The sequence below is a fragment of the Mercurialis annua genome, linkage group LG7 (assembly GCF_937616625.2).
Source record: "Mercurialis annua linkage group LG7, ddMerAnnu1.2, whole genome shotgun sequence".
NCBI classification, from domain to species: domain Eukaryota; kingdom Viridiplantae; phylum Streptophyta; class Magnoliopsida; order Malpighiales; family Euphorbiaceae; genus Mercurialis; species Mercurialis annua.
In genome coordinates, this window is record NC_065576.1 from 32,323,333 (window position 1) to 32,338,499 (window position 15,167).

Sequence of the window (15,167 nt, forward strand, 5' to 3'; positions counted from 1 at the left end):
GTTTAGCTACCGATATATTCATCACCACTTTTTGCCTTTTGCTTCTTCCTCGTTTGTATTCTGGGTTGGCCATACCGCCTGCTATGGTGTTTATTACCCCCGATACATTTTATCTTTTGGGCGGTGGTGTCTCCTCTCTTTTTCCACTGTGCTCGCCACGGTAACTTCCTCCCGAGTTATAATTTTTGCTTTGTGCGACAAAGTCTTTTAACCGACCGACTTGCACCAATCGGTCAATTTCCTTCTTCAGACTTCCACATTAATCAGTGACATGGCCATGGCCATCGTGGAATTGGCAGTATTTTTTCCTATCTCCCTCGTGCTGAAGCTTTTGTGGGTATCTTACTGGCTCATTGTTGTTCTGTATCCACATTAGGATGTGTGATATCGGTGTATTGAGTGGAATGAAGGCTTGGTCTTCTACTTTCACTGGTCGGTGTGGTTTTGTTCGTTGTGGACCGACTTGTTGTTGGTTTCTTGGCCTGAACCTGTCTTGCCTAGCCGTCTGACTGAAAGAAGGCCTTGGTGTTTGGAACTGTGTTGTAGTTTGTGTGGCCTTTTGTCGTTGTTCTTCGTCCAAATTTATATAATTCCAGGCTCGGTCCATGAGCTGGGAGTAAGTTTGTACCGGATTCGTTATCAGGTTATCTCTGAAGGCCATCATCGTTGTGTTGTCCTTCATTGCATCTATCACGTTATCATCATTCAAGTTTCCTACTTCGACGACTTCGACGTTGAATTATGCCGATATAGCTTTGCAAACTTTCTCCTGGTTTCTGGTAACAAAGTTTCAGGTCACTGGACTTTTTCTTCCGTTGTATACTCGGTGCAAAATGAGTTCGGAAAGCTTTTGCTAGCTCGTCAAAGCTCCGAATAGAGCCTTCTTTCAGACTTTGATACCAGATGGCAGCCGGTCCTTTCAGGGTTGTTAGAAAGAGCTTGCAGACAACGGCTTCGGACAAGCTTTGTACCATCATGACTACTTGGAAACAGCTCAAGTGTGTGATCGGATCCCCTGTTCCATTGTAGTCGTCTAACTGCGGTGTTTTGTAGTTTAAAGGGAAGGGTTCATCCCGTATCTCGGTAGACAGCGGGTTTCCGATGTTTAAGAAGCTTGTGTTTCTCGGCTCTTTTCTCCTGAATTTTTCCATTTCGGTTCTAACCCTTTCGGTAATTTCTTGCTCCAGATTCTTTTTCTTTGGTGACTCGGCTCCCGAGCGGTGCACGCTTTCCTCGATTTCAACCCGTTTGGGCGTCTTCTTTGGTCCTTCTGAAGCTTTGTGTCCGGCTAGTTTTCCTTGTCCTTCTTTTGGGTTTTGTTCACGTGGATTTTTCTCGTGGTTTGCTTCCTCGGGTGTTGTCTGGCCTTGGTAAAATTCTTGTGGATGAGGTGGTGCAGTAGGTATGTATGGTGGGGTGGTAATGTTGCCCTGGGATGTGGTTGCGGCCGTTGGCCGAGCATGGGCTTGTTGAAGGAAAGCCAATTGCCGAGTATGAAATTCGATGTATTCTTGGATTTGCGCTGGTGTGGGGTTTTGAATTTCTGGCGGGTATGAAATTCGATGTATCCTTGCAGAGATGCTCTTCGTGGCGGCGCGTTGAGCCCCTCTCATGTTCTATTGCTGAGTGTGTTATTATCTCCGGTGGCGGGATCATCTCCCTCTACTCTGCTCATCCTATCTCTTTCTCGTAGAATAGAAAGGGGGAAACTTTCTTGCTTTCTTTCCCACAGACGGCGCCAAATGATAACTTGTAAAACGGCGGCGACACTCTGATCCGGTGGCAGCTTCAAAGCTATACCTGAAAGGCACAGCACAACCGTATGAAGGATACCGGAAGGGGATTTCGGCAAACCACTCCGACGGTCTAGTCAATAGGTATTTTAGTGAGAGAAAGAATAAGAAGTGAAAGTGAGTTAAGAGTTGAGAGAAAAAGAGAATTAACCTTTTTACCTACCTTTCCTTAGTCTTTTTATACTATCTATTTTGTTCCTCTTTGTCTGGGCCGACAGACCTGATTTCATTCTCTTTGTCTGTGCAGATATTGTCTGGAATGTCAGGGTACGTTCTGACAAGTTTGTCGTTGTGTTCAGTCGAAGGTGAGCTCGGGTGAAACCGAGATGGTATTTCATGTATGCTGTTCGGTGTGACCGAGATGGTATTTCCATGTATGGTGCTCGGTGTGACCGAGATGGTATTTCCATGTATGTTGTTTGGTGTGACCGATATGGTATTTCTATGTATGATGCTCGGTGTGACCGAGATGGTATTTCCATGTATGGTTCTCGGTGTTACCGAGATGGTATTATTTCTACGTATGCTGTTAGTTGTATGTTCTGTTCGTCTTTTTCCGAGATGATGATGTGATATGTTTTACTCGTTTGGTACGAGATGGTGTTGTTTGTGTTTTGGTCGGTTAGTTGGGGTGATTTCATGGTGTGCTTTACTCGGTTTATGTTCTATTTAGGGTTTGTTCATTTGTGTTGTTATCAAGTGGTGAGACAAATAGAGGGGACGTTGGCCACAAAGGAGGAAAACCTGCTAAAATACAATAAAAGAGCAATGGAGCTTCTACAAGAAATTGAGAAACGGGGAGGACAATGGCGGATAAAAATGATAGGAAGGGAAGAAAACGCAGAAGCAGACGCGATAGCAAAAGCAGCATCAGAAAAAGCGACAAATTTCAAATAATGGAATTTAAAGAAGAAATAGCATCACCAACAATCAATGTGCCAACAAGTTGCCCCATTCAAGAGTTAGACGAATGGATGGAACCTATCTGAAAATACCTTGAAGAGGGAAAGACTCCCTAAGATCAAGGCAAAGCAGAAAAAGTGAGAAGGACTGCCAGCCGATATGCGATCTACCAAGGAACGCTTTATCGAACGGCCTCAAGCCACCCATGGTGCAAATGTGTATCTCGGAGAGAAGACAATATATCTTAAGCGAACTGTATGATGAAATATGCGGAGCACACGAAGGGCCAACCGCCATGGTGAGAAAAGCATCTCTGCAAGGATATTACTGGCCCAACATGGAAGAGGACTCTAAAGAACTAGTGAAAAGATGCGATAAATGACAAAGGCATGGGGATAGGTCACACATCCTTGGCCGTTCTCAAAATGGGGAATAGACATCCTGGGGCCATTTCCAACGGCGAAAAATCAGAAGAAGTTCATCTTCGTGACAATCGACCACTCCACAAAATGGGTAGAAGTAGAAACAGTCTCCACGATAACACGGCCAAAGCAGAAGATTTTTTCTGAAGGGAAGTGGTCTGTAGATTTGGGATACCCAAGACGCTAGTAACCGACAATAGAAAGCAATTCGATAGCGCAACTTTCAGGGGTTTTTACAAAAACCTTGGTATAAATCTACAATTGACATCGGTGGCGCACCCCCAAACAAACAAAATGACGGAGGTTACCAACAGAAAATCTTTTAAGGGTTGAAAAAGAGGTTAGATGAAGCAAAAGGTAACTTGGCGGAAGAGTTAATCAGCGTAGTTTGGGCATACAGAACAACCCCAAGAAAGGGAACTGGTGAATCACCTACCGCCTAACATATGGGGTAGAAGCGGTCATCCCAGTGGAAATTGGAATGCCATCGATAAGAACAAAACAATACAACAAAGAAACAAACGAAGAAGAACTGAGGAGGTCTATGGACTAGCTAGAAGGAAGGATATTTGCGGCAACCATCCGAGCAGAAGCCTACCGGAGTCAAACAGCCAGATACTACAACAAGAAGGTGCAACCGAGAAGCTTCAAAATGGGAGATCTGGTCTTCTGAGATGCTGCGATAGGAACATGCAATTTAATGTCCGAGGGTGCAATTGAAACCGAAAGGTTATAATTTGGATAAATTTGGTGATTTTGTAACGTGAATGTGCAATCGAATTGAGATTAAAAGATTGATGGTTTTAAGGGAATTAGCCAATTATGCATTACAAAAAATGTCAAATGTGTATGACACGTCTTACTAATTTTAATTTTTTTTATTTAAATAACTAATAAATAATTAAAGTATGATCCACGTATTTATAAAAATGAGAGACGTATTGTATATTATCATCTTTTTATTCAAAAATAAATAGAATACAAGTTAGATATTTACTAGAGAAAATTAAGAAATAATTAAAAAAACAGGGAAACGTTACTCAAATACCAACACATTGTTGACTTTTCTCCTCTATCAAGGGTGTTTTACATTAAATAGCTGAGTTGGCTAAATTATTACTTTTTCTATCCATTTATTTTCTTATGTGCCAGAAATCGAAAATGGAGTCTTTTTCCGTTTTATCACCAAATGATCAATATCCCTCTCACGCGCCTACGCTCCTCCGCTTCATTTACTGTCGTTTTCTCCTTTATCCAGCTGTCGTGATTTTTCTCCTACCGCCCTATTCAGACCCATCTTTCTCTTATTTCTTGGCCTCGTCGTTCATCCTTTGCTGTTGTCGCCGTAAATAATGGTCTGATACCTTATCCTTTCTTCTCTTTGTGGCGGCATGCAATGGTCGAGGTAGCGGCGACGGTGGGTCGAGAGATAGGTAGGTCATGAGATTCATCGTTGGCAGTGATAGATTTTGGTGTGGACAGAGTTATAAATCTAAGGCTTCTGATGTAGGCATTAAAAACATGGTTAAACCATGCGTTTTGGGGTGTGTAAATGGCTTCAGAGATTGGGTTAGAGTGATTGGTATGACTAGGAAGACAGTGTGAGAAGTTGTCAAGAATTTGAGAAGATTTTACTGAACGTGGAAGTAAAACAATTGAGAAGTTTAGAAAAGATAGTAATTCTAGTTAAAAATGAATTTTTACTCGGAGAATCAAATTGCATATTGTAGTATCTGCAAGAAAGATTAGATCTTGATGGTTGCTTAACTGATACATTTATGTATATATCACGTATATACATATTGGATACATCATTGATATGCCATTGATACAATATAAATACATATTCTTATCATTTTTAAATATTTTAGCAAAAGAAAATTTAAGATACACCATTGATTATGATTTTTAGAACCAGTCTTCATTTCCGAATAATTATTTTCAGCAAAATAAATTTCAAAATGATTGATATATTATAGATACATTGTCAGTACATTGTAATACATTACCCATTTGTGTTTGTTGGGGTTGGATTTAAAGGTGATGTGGAGAAATTGATGAAACACTATAAATTGGAAGTGATGATTTATGAAATGTAATACCCCAAAATATTTAAGTATTTAATTGGACCACGTGTCCAGTTCTGATTCGCCAGGATGGCGATATCGGAAAATAGTTTCCAAGAAATTAAAGTAATAATACGGAATTTAATATCATATTCCAATTTTAAAGTTGGAATTTGAATTGAAAGGAAAAATGCCAAGAAAAGTCCCAAACTAGAGTTCAGGGACTAAAGTGGTAATTTAACCAGTCAAGTCCCCAAAAAGGTAATTATTTCGCCAAGGTCCACGAAATGTTTTATAGTAATAATGGTAAAAGTTTCGGGTCAATCGGAGACCTTTTAAAATTTGGACGCGGATGCGTTTGGGCTAAATTGCAACTTTTGAAAAGTTCAAGGACCAAAGTGCAAATTAGCCAATTAAATATCGAGAATAGTAATTGAAATATCATTAACAGAAAATAATAATATTGGGATTCGTATTATTTATCGGATATAAATAATACGTATAAGTTATGATTAAAGAGTTAATCGATTTAGTTATGGACTAAAATGAACGAAAGAAAAGTTTAAAGGATTAGTTGTGACAAATAAACAAAACAAGGATTAAAATAGCAAGTTAACCATGATATAAGAAGTTATCATATGAATCAGATGGAATCATCGAGAAAGAAGGATAAAAGGGTATCAGATAAGGAAAAACGACGATCATCGTCGTTTCGCCGCCGTTTCGCCGTTCGGCGTCCGTTTCGGACGATTTTTGCGGCAAACTCTTCGGAATTGGAAGCTCTATCAATCGCAAGCTTCATTTCAAGGTAATATTTCTGATTTGGGTGTTAAAATCGGAAGTTACGGGCTATTTTGAGAGAAATTGTTACGTTTGAATCGTAACGCCCAAAGCATGTCGGTTTTCATCGTTTTTGTAAGGATTCTTGGTGGGTTTTGTGTTAATATGATTTGGGTATGTGTTAGGATGAGTTTTGAGTGATTTGGGGCCTCGAAAATGGTCCAGAGACGTTAAAAATGTCGTGGGCACGATGTGCACCACGAAAGTGCACGACGTGCACCACAAGGGTGCACGACGTGCACCAGTAGGGGTGCACGACGTGCACAAGGAAGGGCACGACGTGCCCTTCATGAAAAATGAGGGGCACGACGTGCCAAGCTAGCACGACGTGCCCTACTTCGATCGTGACCTCCGGGGGACCTCCGGGAGGGAAAAATAGATTCTGAAAGCATGAAATGGACATGAAATTTGACGTTTTGAGCTAGGCTTTTGGAATAAACATATTAAGCAAGCCTTAATTGATTAGTTGAACACCACTAATGGTATTAACACAAGCGTAAGTATGAGATTTGGTAATAGATATCAAGAAAGATACGCTTAGAACGCGACGGCTTATGTTTTGCGCTTTTGGTCATGTTTGGTGGTTAGAATAATCGTTGGAATAGATTTTTTAAGTATAAGTTTTAATGATAGAATCCTATGATAGATGTGACGGGCTATCGAGCTATGAGTATGATGAACCAAGGAGCTCAGCAAAGATTGACGGGCCAGTCTCTTGGAGCTTACGTTCGGATATAAAGAATAGCGGTCACTGTGAGTGGCAATTTACTTTTGCGTATTATTATTATAAAAGTTATTTTCATATATTATGAATATTATTAATACATCGCATTATATATGATTCGCTCGTATAAGACGTTGTGTTTAGTGAATTAGATTACATGAATGTTGTTATATTCAATGTTTTCAATATGAATATCTAGTGTGCGATCCGAAGAAACCAACTACCTATTGGGTGTCAATAGGCTGTGTGATCACCAGTATTTGAGTCAGTCTAGCGTGTCTAGATTGTCTATGAGGTTATGAAATGCGCATACGATATGAATATGATACGAGTGAGAACTCGGTTACGGTGTAACCTGAGCCCCGTATCTAGTGGGTTGGACCCACCAGTGAGTTGGACTCACACTTTGAGATTAAGAGATTGGTCGCGGCTGACGTGGTTGAGTGTGAACACTCCCGGGTCGGACCACTTGGATCAGTTTGATTCGAATATTCAGAATAAGATAAGTTAAGAGTTTAAGATTAGGGTTTCGGTCGGATCTGCTATTTGTGAATATTATGTTATTTCCATATTATATTGAGAAAAATTTATATATGTTGAGTATGCGATTTGTATTTTGATAATACCGATAATAAGTTGCATACTCACTCAGTATTTTCCCAAATACTGACCCCTCACTCTGATGTTTGCAGGTATTAGAAGTCGGATCAGACAAACCATCTCCATTGTGCCAGAAGTCATTGGACTTGCACAAGTATGAGTTCCTAGAGCTGCAGTAGTCAGTAGGTGTCTATATAAGATGGATGAATTGATTTCAAATAATTAGTTTTGAATGTAAACTCCAATGTGATATTTTAATATCTAACATTAGATTATTTAAAAGAGTTTTCTGAAAACGTTTTCTGTACAATATTATATTTTTAAATACGAAAAATTATTAGTGGTTTTAGGCTTGCTACGGGTTTTGGAGCTACCACTCCCATTCCCTAGCGCCGGTCTCGGCTTAATAATTTGGGTCGTGACAATTGTGGTATCAGAGCAGTTGGTCCAGTTACCTCTGCTAAGGTGCGTTTGTTAGTTAAGTAACATAGGAACTACTTCAGCTTTAGAGTTGAGGTTTGTCTGATCCAAGTTGTTGGTGTGATTTTCTTTGTGATCGGTATGACAGATTGATTTGTGAAATGCTTATTTGTTTCTTGTGACACGTATATACGAGGTATATACATATATGTTGTTTTGATGAGACAGGCATACATGATATGCTTTTTGAGATGAAGCTTCTAGGAGAGGTATTGCCTCCTATGAATTAAATATAATTGATATGATTGTGATTTGATGTCATATATATGTGTGCTTAGCATCAGACAACGTGATAGATGCTATAGAATTCGATCGATCGAAATTTTAGAAAGAGTGTGAAGAAGGAATGCAAAGTTATAGAAGAGGTAGAAACTTGTCGGAGACAGAGTTTTAAGGTCTAGAGAACTTACAAAACGTAAAGTTTATAACTTGTTAAAGTTATTTGTTTAACGATTCTAAAAGCATAATTGTGCCTAGACCCGATACAAAAATACATGATTGCCACGACATTGATAGAAATGCATCACTACATACATCAATACATGCATTAATAGGACATGCATCATATGCATTATGTTCAGATGAAGAGGTGAGATGTGGCAACTCTTTGGGGATGAGAGACGTCATCACCCTAGTGCACAATTTTGCTAAGATTTAAATGGAATTTTTAAATGAATCGTTTTATTTGAAAGTGTTTTCAAGAAGTTTTGTTTTTATGTAAGTATACCTAGACCAGAACTCTGTAATGGAAGTGAGATGCTCGCGAGCAAGCTGTGATCAATGATATGAGGTGAATGAATAAGTATAGTTGTGAGAACATAAGATTTCTTCCTCTAGCTAATGAACTTAGCCTGGATAGTAGATATGTGTTCGGATAATAAAACATATCCGATTAATAACGTATGATATGTATGTTATATTTTAATATTTTTGATGTTTGATTAAGTCCATGTGAGCGGAATGCTCACAAGACTTAAGATGCTATACGTAATCAAGAAAATCTAGGGAACACTGATTTTCTTGAATTCGGTCAACATAGATGCTTATAATTACGATAGTAATATGCGAATAACATATACAACGCGAGTATATGTTTCGGCAATTGGCTAGTCTATGAGGAGTCAGGAAACTCAGAAGACTTGCAATATGAGACGTAATTGAAAAAGACCAAAAAGAAGGAGATGCTCCTAGAATCCAACTTACACGGACAACGGTTAGTTGTGATGACTAGTAAGTGATATATTTAAGGAATTCATCAGTATTCCTTATATAATCGCTATACTATGAACAAAAAACTGCGCGGATACGTGTCATTACATAGTAAGTGTATGAGGCGCGGGAAGAAGATCGAAGTGATGAAGGCAAATGTAACCAGTCCATTTGGCTAGTAGGGGCCAGGAATGAGATGAAGGTCAATGGGAACCTAGCAAAACAAAGTAGGAATGTACAGGCATTGGGATTGCTGTAACAACCCAACGTCAATATGAACCAGTTAGCAGTAAAGGCAACTGATTTAAGGAATTGTGTACCAATAATAGGATGATGGATATAAAGACATTATTGACATGAAGAAAGGAACACCTATAGAGGTTGATAGTGGTACACATAAGTTTAGAATAAAAGAGTTTGACGGATCAAGCAGTATGCTAGATCCTCTAGGAGAAGTAAAGTGAGATGCTCGTACACATCGACCGAATGAAGAATAAACAGTAATGACGATCAAGATGTCGATGAAAGGTTCAACCTATGATCAGTTTCGACAAGCAATTGGAGCAGTGATAGACCAAATAATACGAACTAAGTTTGTGACCCGACTTGGGGAATTATTTCTACCATTAGCTCCGATTAAGGATAATCAGAGAGATCAAAGTAATGAGATCAGGAGATATGATGTAAATGAATGATTGAAGTATATAATAAGAAAGAGCTAGAGATAAGCAACAAGAACTGTAATAAGTGGATTAAGGGTTGAAACTTCCAACTCTAGGTTTCGATTATGAAGCAGAATAATAGGCTGTGAGAAGTACAAAAGCAATGAATGCTTGTGAAATATTAAATCTTAAACTTCAAGTTAGGTCAAATAAAGAGTAAAGTGTATAATGTGATCGATATAGGAGATTGATTATGATCCTTAAAGGATTAAGATGTGTTAGACACGATCAAACTTGTTTGATATATTCCTAGAAGAAGATTCCCAGGAAGAGGACGTCAGGAAAGAAGAGTTATCGGACGAGTCCGATGTCGAGGAGTACCAGAGTAAGCATTTCTAGTTCAGTGTACGAAAGTATTGCAATCAGAGGAAGGATGCAGAGATAGCCAATGGTCGGACATAAACGGCCTTGAATCAGGTTGGGTAGCAAATGTGCTCCTTTTCATGAGGAATACTACCAGTAGGACTGTATTCCACTGACTTTCTACGTATGGTCGAGGAATGTCAAAGGTACATGACGTGTATGATAAAGTATAAGGATGCAAACGTAAATTATGGATAAAAAAAATCGGTTAAAGTAATCAGAGTTAAGGAAAGTATGGATAACATGCGTATGACGCAAGGAATTCGATAAGAATGATCGAGGAAAAGAAAAAGAGAAAAGTCACGTGAAGAGTTGATAAAGAGATTAGAGAAATGAAAATCTAGGTAGTCACGAACACATAGAAACAAAGAAAGATAAAGATAACAGAGATATAGGATCGGATCCACTGACAGTTAAGAGGTCAATAAAGGTACAATAGTGCAATAGATAAGTAATCGAGAGTACACTACGTCGATAATTCTGGCAAAAAGAACTGCGACCCATTATTTAATTGGTGATCGACGTTCAGAGTATTGAAACAAGAAATATCAATAATGCGAGATATAATAGAGATGATACCATTATATGGTCGGCTTGATAGACGACCATGATGATAATACAAGTACGATAAGATAATATATTATACGATTGAGAACGCACTACATCGGGAAATTCAGACTAAGAAGACCACAACTCTCTATAAATGATTGATGTTGTGGATAGTAAAAGCAAATAGTATGCGATGTACAAGATGCCTAAAGAGGAAAGCAAAGAATGCAATAGAAGATGATCAAGAAACACGATAAGAGCGTGAATAAGGAACGCAAGAGAAATACCATAGGATCATAGCAGTTAGACTATGAATCCTATTGGTTGACAAAGGACAAGAAGTCAAAGAAAAATTTCGAAGAAGTACAACTACGATATGGACAAAAGTAAGAATAACAAGTGGAATAGCAAGACTACGGATAGTAATGAGAAATAAGCTTAACGCTACGTGATAATAAAGATAAATGATTTGGAAGCTAAGAGTCAAATTAAGATTGAGAATTGGAAGGAAGAAAGAGATAAGAAAGAGTTGGATTATGACGATAAATGCTAAAAGCATTCTTAACGGTCAAAAGACGAATAATGTCAAGAAGACGACAGAGAAAAAGAAAAGCGTAGATGAAATGAGAAAGGATGATAAATAAAAAGATCAAACATGGAGCAAGTAACGACGTCATCAGAGGATATTCTGATGTCAGTATATAATTGGAAGAAGATGAAGATCCTTATTTAAGGATTATAAGTAAAGAAAGCTTACCAGAGCATTAGTCACACGCTATCTTATTAAAATAAGAAGTCAGCGACCCATATGAAAATCCTATCTGGTTGAAAACCAGATTAATGAAACAGATCGACGTGAAGTAAGAAGAGACAAGAAATTTCAAAGAATAGTACGTCATGTTTAAGAAAAGGAAAATAGATCAATGGATATGTAAACAAATAAAGAAGTATACGAGATATCAAGATGCAAGAAAAAGGTTAAGTAAGCTTTATAAGAAAAGTGAAGACCTTATCAGGATGCGTCATGAGAATTCACCTCATGGATAATCATGATAAGCGGCGATAACAAAGGAAATTTCGTACGAAAAGTGAAACACGAGTTGTTTGAGTGTCCACGATACTCAACAAGGAATAATGATAGAATTAGATGTATTGAACAAAAGTAAAGATTGTCAGCGATAACTGACATCAAAGTGCAAGAAGTGCAGAAATTAGAATGACAATTCCTTGCGCTGACCAGTGTCGTAAGACAAACACGGTATCTCTACTATAAATAAAGATTCTAGATGTAAAGAGGATTAAAGTAAGAAAAGAGTATATGAAAATTCGAGGACGAATTTTTATAAGGGGGGAAGAATGTAATACCCCAAAATATTTAAGTATTTAATTGGACCACGTGTCCAGTTCTGATTCGCCAGGATGGCGATATCGGAAAATAGTTTCCAAGAAATTAAAGTAATTATACGGAATTTAATATCATATTCCAATTTTAAAGTTGGAATTTGAATTGAAAGAAAAAATGCCAAGAAAAGTCCCAAACTAGAGTTCAGGGACTAAAGTGGTAATTTAACCAGTCAAGTCCCGAAAAAGGTAATTATTTCGCCAAGGTCCACGAAATGTTTTATAGTAATAATGGTAAAAGTTTCGGGTCAATCGGAGACCTTTTAAAATTTGGACGCGGATGCGTTTGGGCTAAATTGCAACTTTTGAAAAGTTCAAGGACCAAAGTGCAAATTAGCCAATTAAATATCGAGAATAGTAATTGAAATATCATTAACAGAAAATAATAATATTGGGATTCGTATTATTTATCGGATATAAATAATACGTATAAGTTATGATTAAAGAGTTAATCGATTTAGTTATGGACTAAATTGAACGAAAGAAAAGTTTAAAGGATTAGTTGTGACAAATAAACAAAACAAGGATTAAAATAGCAAGTTAACCATGATATAAGAAGTTATCATATGAATCAGATGGAATCATCGAGAAAGAAGGATAAAAGGGTATCAGATAAGGAAAAACGACGATCATCGTCGTTTCGCCGCCGTTTCGCCGTTCGGCATCCGTTTCGGACGATTTTTGCGGCAAACTCTTCGGAATTGGAAGCTCTATCAATCGCAAGCTTCATTTCAAGGTAATATTTCTGATTTGGGTGTTAAAATCGGAAGTTACGGGCTATTTTGAGAGAAATTGTTACGTTTGAATCGTAACGCCCAAAGCATGTCGGTTTTCATCGTTTTTGTAAGGATTCTTGGTGGGTTTTGTGTTAAGATGATTTGGGTATGTGTTAGGATGAGTTTTGAGTGATTTGGGGCCTCGAAAATGGTCCAGAGACGTTAAAAATGTCGTGGGCACGACGTGCACCACGAAAGTGCACGACGTGCACCACAAGGGTGCACGACGTGCACCAGTAGGGGTGCACGACGTGCACAAGGAAGGGCACGACGTGCCCTTCATGAAAAATGAGGGGCACGACGTGCCAAGCTAGCACGACGTGCCCTACTTCGATCGTGACCTCCGGGGGACCTCCGGGAGGGAAAAATAGATTCTGAAAGCATGAAATGGACATGAAATTTGACGTTTTGAGCTAGGCTTTTGGAATAAACATATTAATCAAGCCTTAATTGATTAGTTGAACACCACTAATGGTATTAACACAAGCGTAAGTATGAGATTTGGTAATAGATATCAAGAAAGATACGCTTAGAACGCGACGGCTTATGTTTTGCGCTTTTGGTCATGTTTGGTGGTTAGAATAATCGTTGGAATAGATTTTTTAAGTATAAGTTTTAATGATAGAATCCTATGATAGATGTGACGGGCTATCGAGCTACGAGTATGATGAACCAAGGAGCTCAGCAAAGATTGACGGGCCAGTCTATTGGAGCTTACGTTCGGATATAAAGAATAGCGGTCACTGTGAGTGGCAATTTACTTTTGCGTATTGTTATTATAAAAGTTATTTTCATATATTATGAATATTAATAATACATCGCATTATATATGATTCGCTCGTATAAGACGTTGTGTTTAGTGAATTAGATTACATGAATGCTGTTATATTCATTGTTTTCAATATGAATATCTAGTGTGCGATCCGAAGAAACCAACTACCTATTGGGTGTCAATAGGCTGTGTGATCACCAGTATTTGATTCAGTCTAGCGTGTCTAGATTGTCTATGAGGTTATGAAATGCGCATACGATATGAATATGATACGAGTGAGAACTCGGTTACGGTGTAACCTGAGCCCCGTATCTAGTGGGTTGGACCCACCAGTGAGTTGGATTCACACTTTGAGATTAAGAGATTGGTCGCGGCTGACGTGGTTGAGTGTGAACACTCCCGGGTCGGACCATTTGGATCAGTTTGATTCGAATATTTGGAATAAGATAAGTTAAGAGTTTAAGATTAGGGTTTCCGTCGGATATGCTATTTGTGAATATTATGTTATTTCCATATTATATTGAGACAAATTTATATATGTTGAGTATGCGATGTGTATTTTGATAATACCGATAATAAGTTGCATACTCACTCAGTATTTTCCCAAATACTGACCCCTCACTCTGATGTTTGCAGGTATTAGAAGTCGGATCAGACAAACCATCTCCATTGTGCCAGAAGTCATTGGACTTGCACAAGTATGAGTTCCTAGAGCTGCAGTAGTCAGTAGGTGTCTATATAAGATGGATGAATTGATTTCAAATAATTAGTTTTGAATGTAAACTCCAATGTGATATTTTAATATCTAACATTAGATTTTTTAAAAGAGTTTTCTGAAAACGTTTTCTGTACAATATTATATTTTTAAATGCGAAAAATTATTAGTGGTTTTAGGCTTGTTACGGGTTTTGGAGCTACCACTCCCATTCCCTAGCGCCGGTCTCGGCTTAATAATTTGGGTCGTGACATGAAACTTATTGCTTCTCGGAGCTTTGATAAAGATCACATAAGAAAAATCGAGACTGTTAGTGATTAAGAAATCATCAATGGAGTTTCATCTACAATCTATTAGGATATACTATTGAATACGTCATTGATACATCGTAGATACATCACTGATACATTGTATATACAACGTTGATAAATTATACATACACCTCGAATCATTGTAGATATATTATTGAATATATCATCGATACATCGTATATACATCATTGATACAGCTCTAATATATTGTAGATATATTATTAATACATGATAGATAAATTATCCATACATCGTAGGTACAAAGTAGATACACCACTTATACATAGCAGATACACCATCGTTACATCTTTAATATATCATAGATACAACTTTGATATATCATCGATACACTTTCGATATATTTTTTACATACATACATATATATATATATACATATTTATTTAATACAAAATAAATAATAGATATTTTTTGTAATATAATGCATTCATTTTAAAGCATGTGATACATGTATCTTTTAAATTAAAATATGTTATACATATACCTCAAAGACACATAAATAA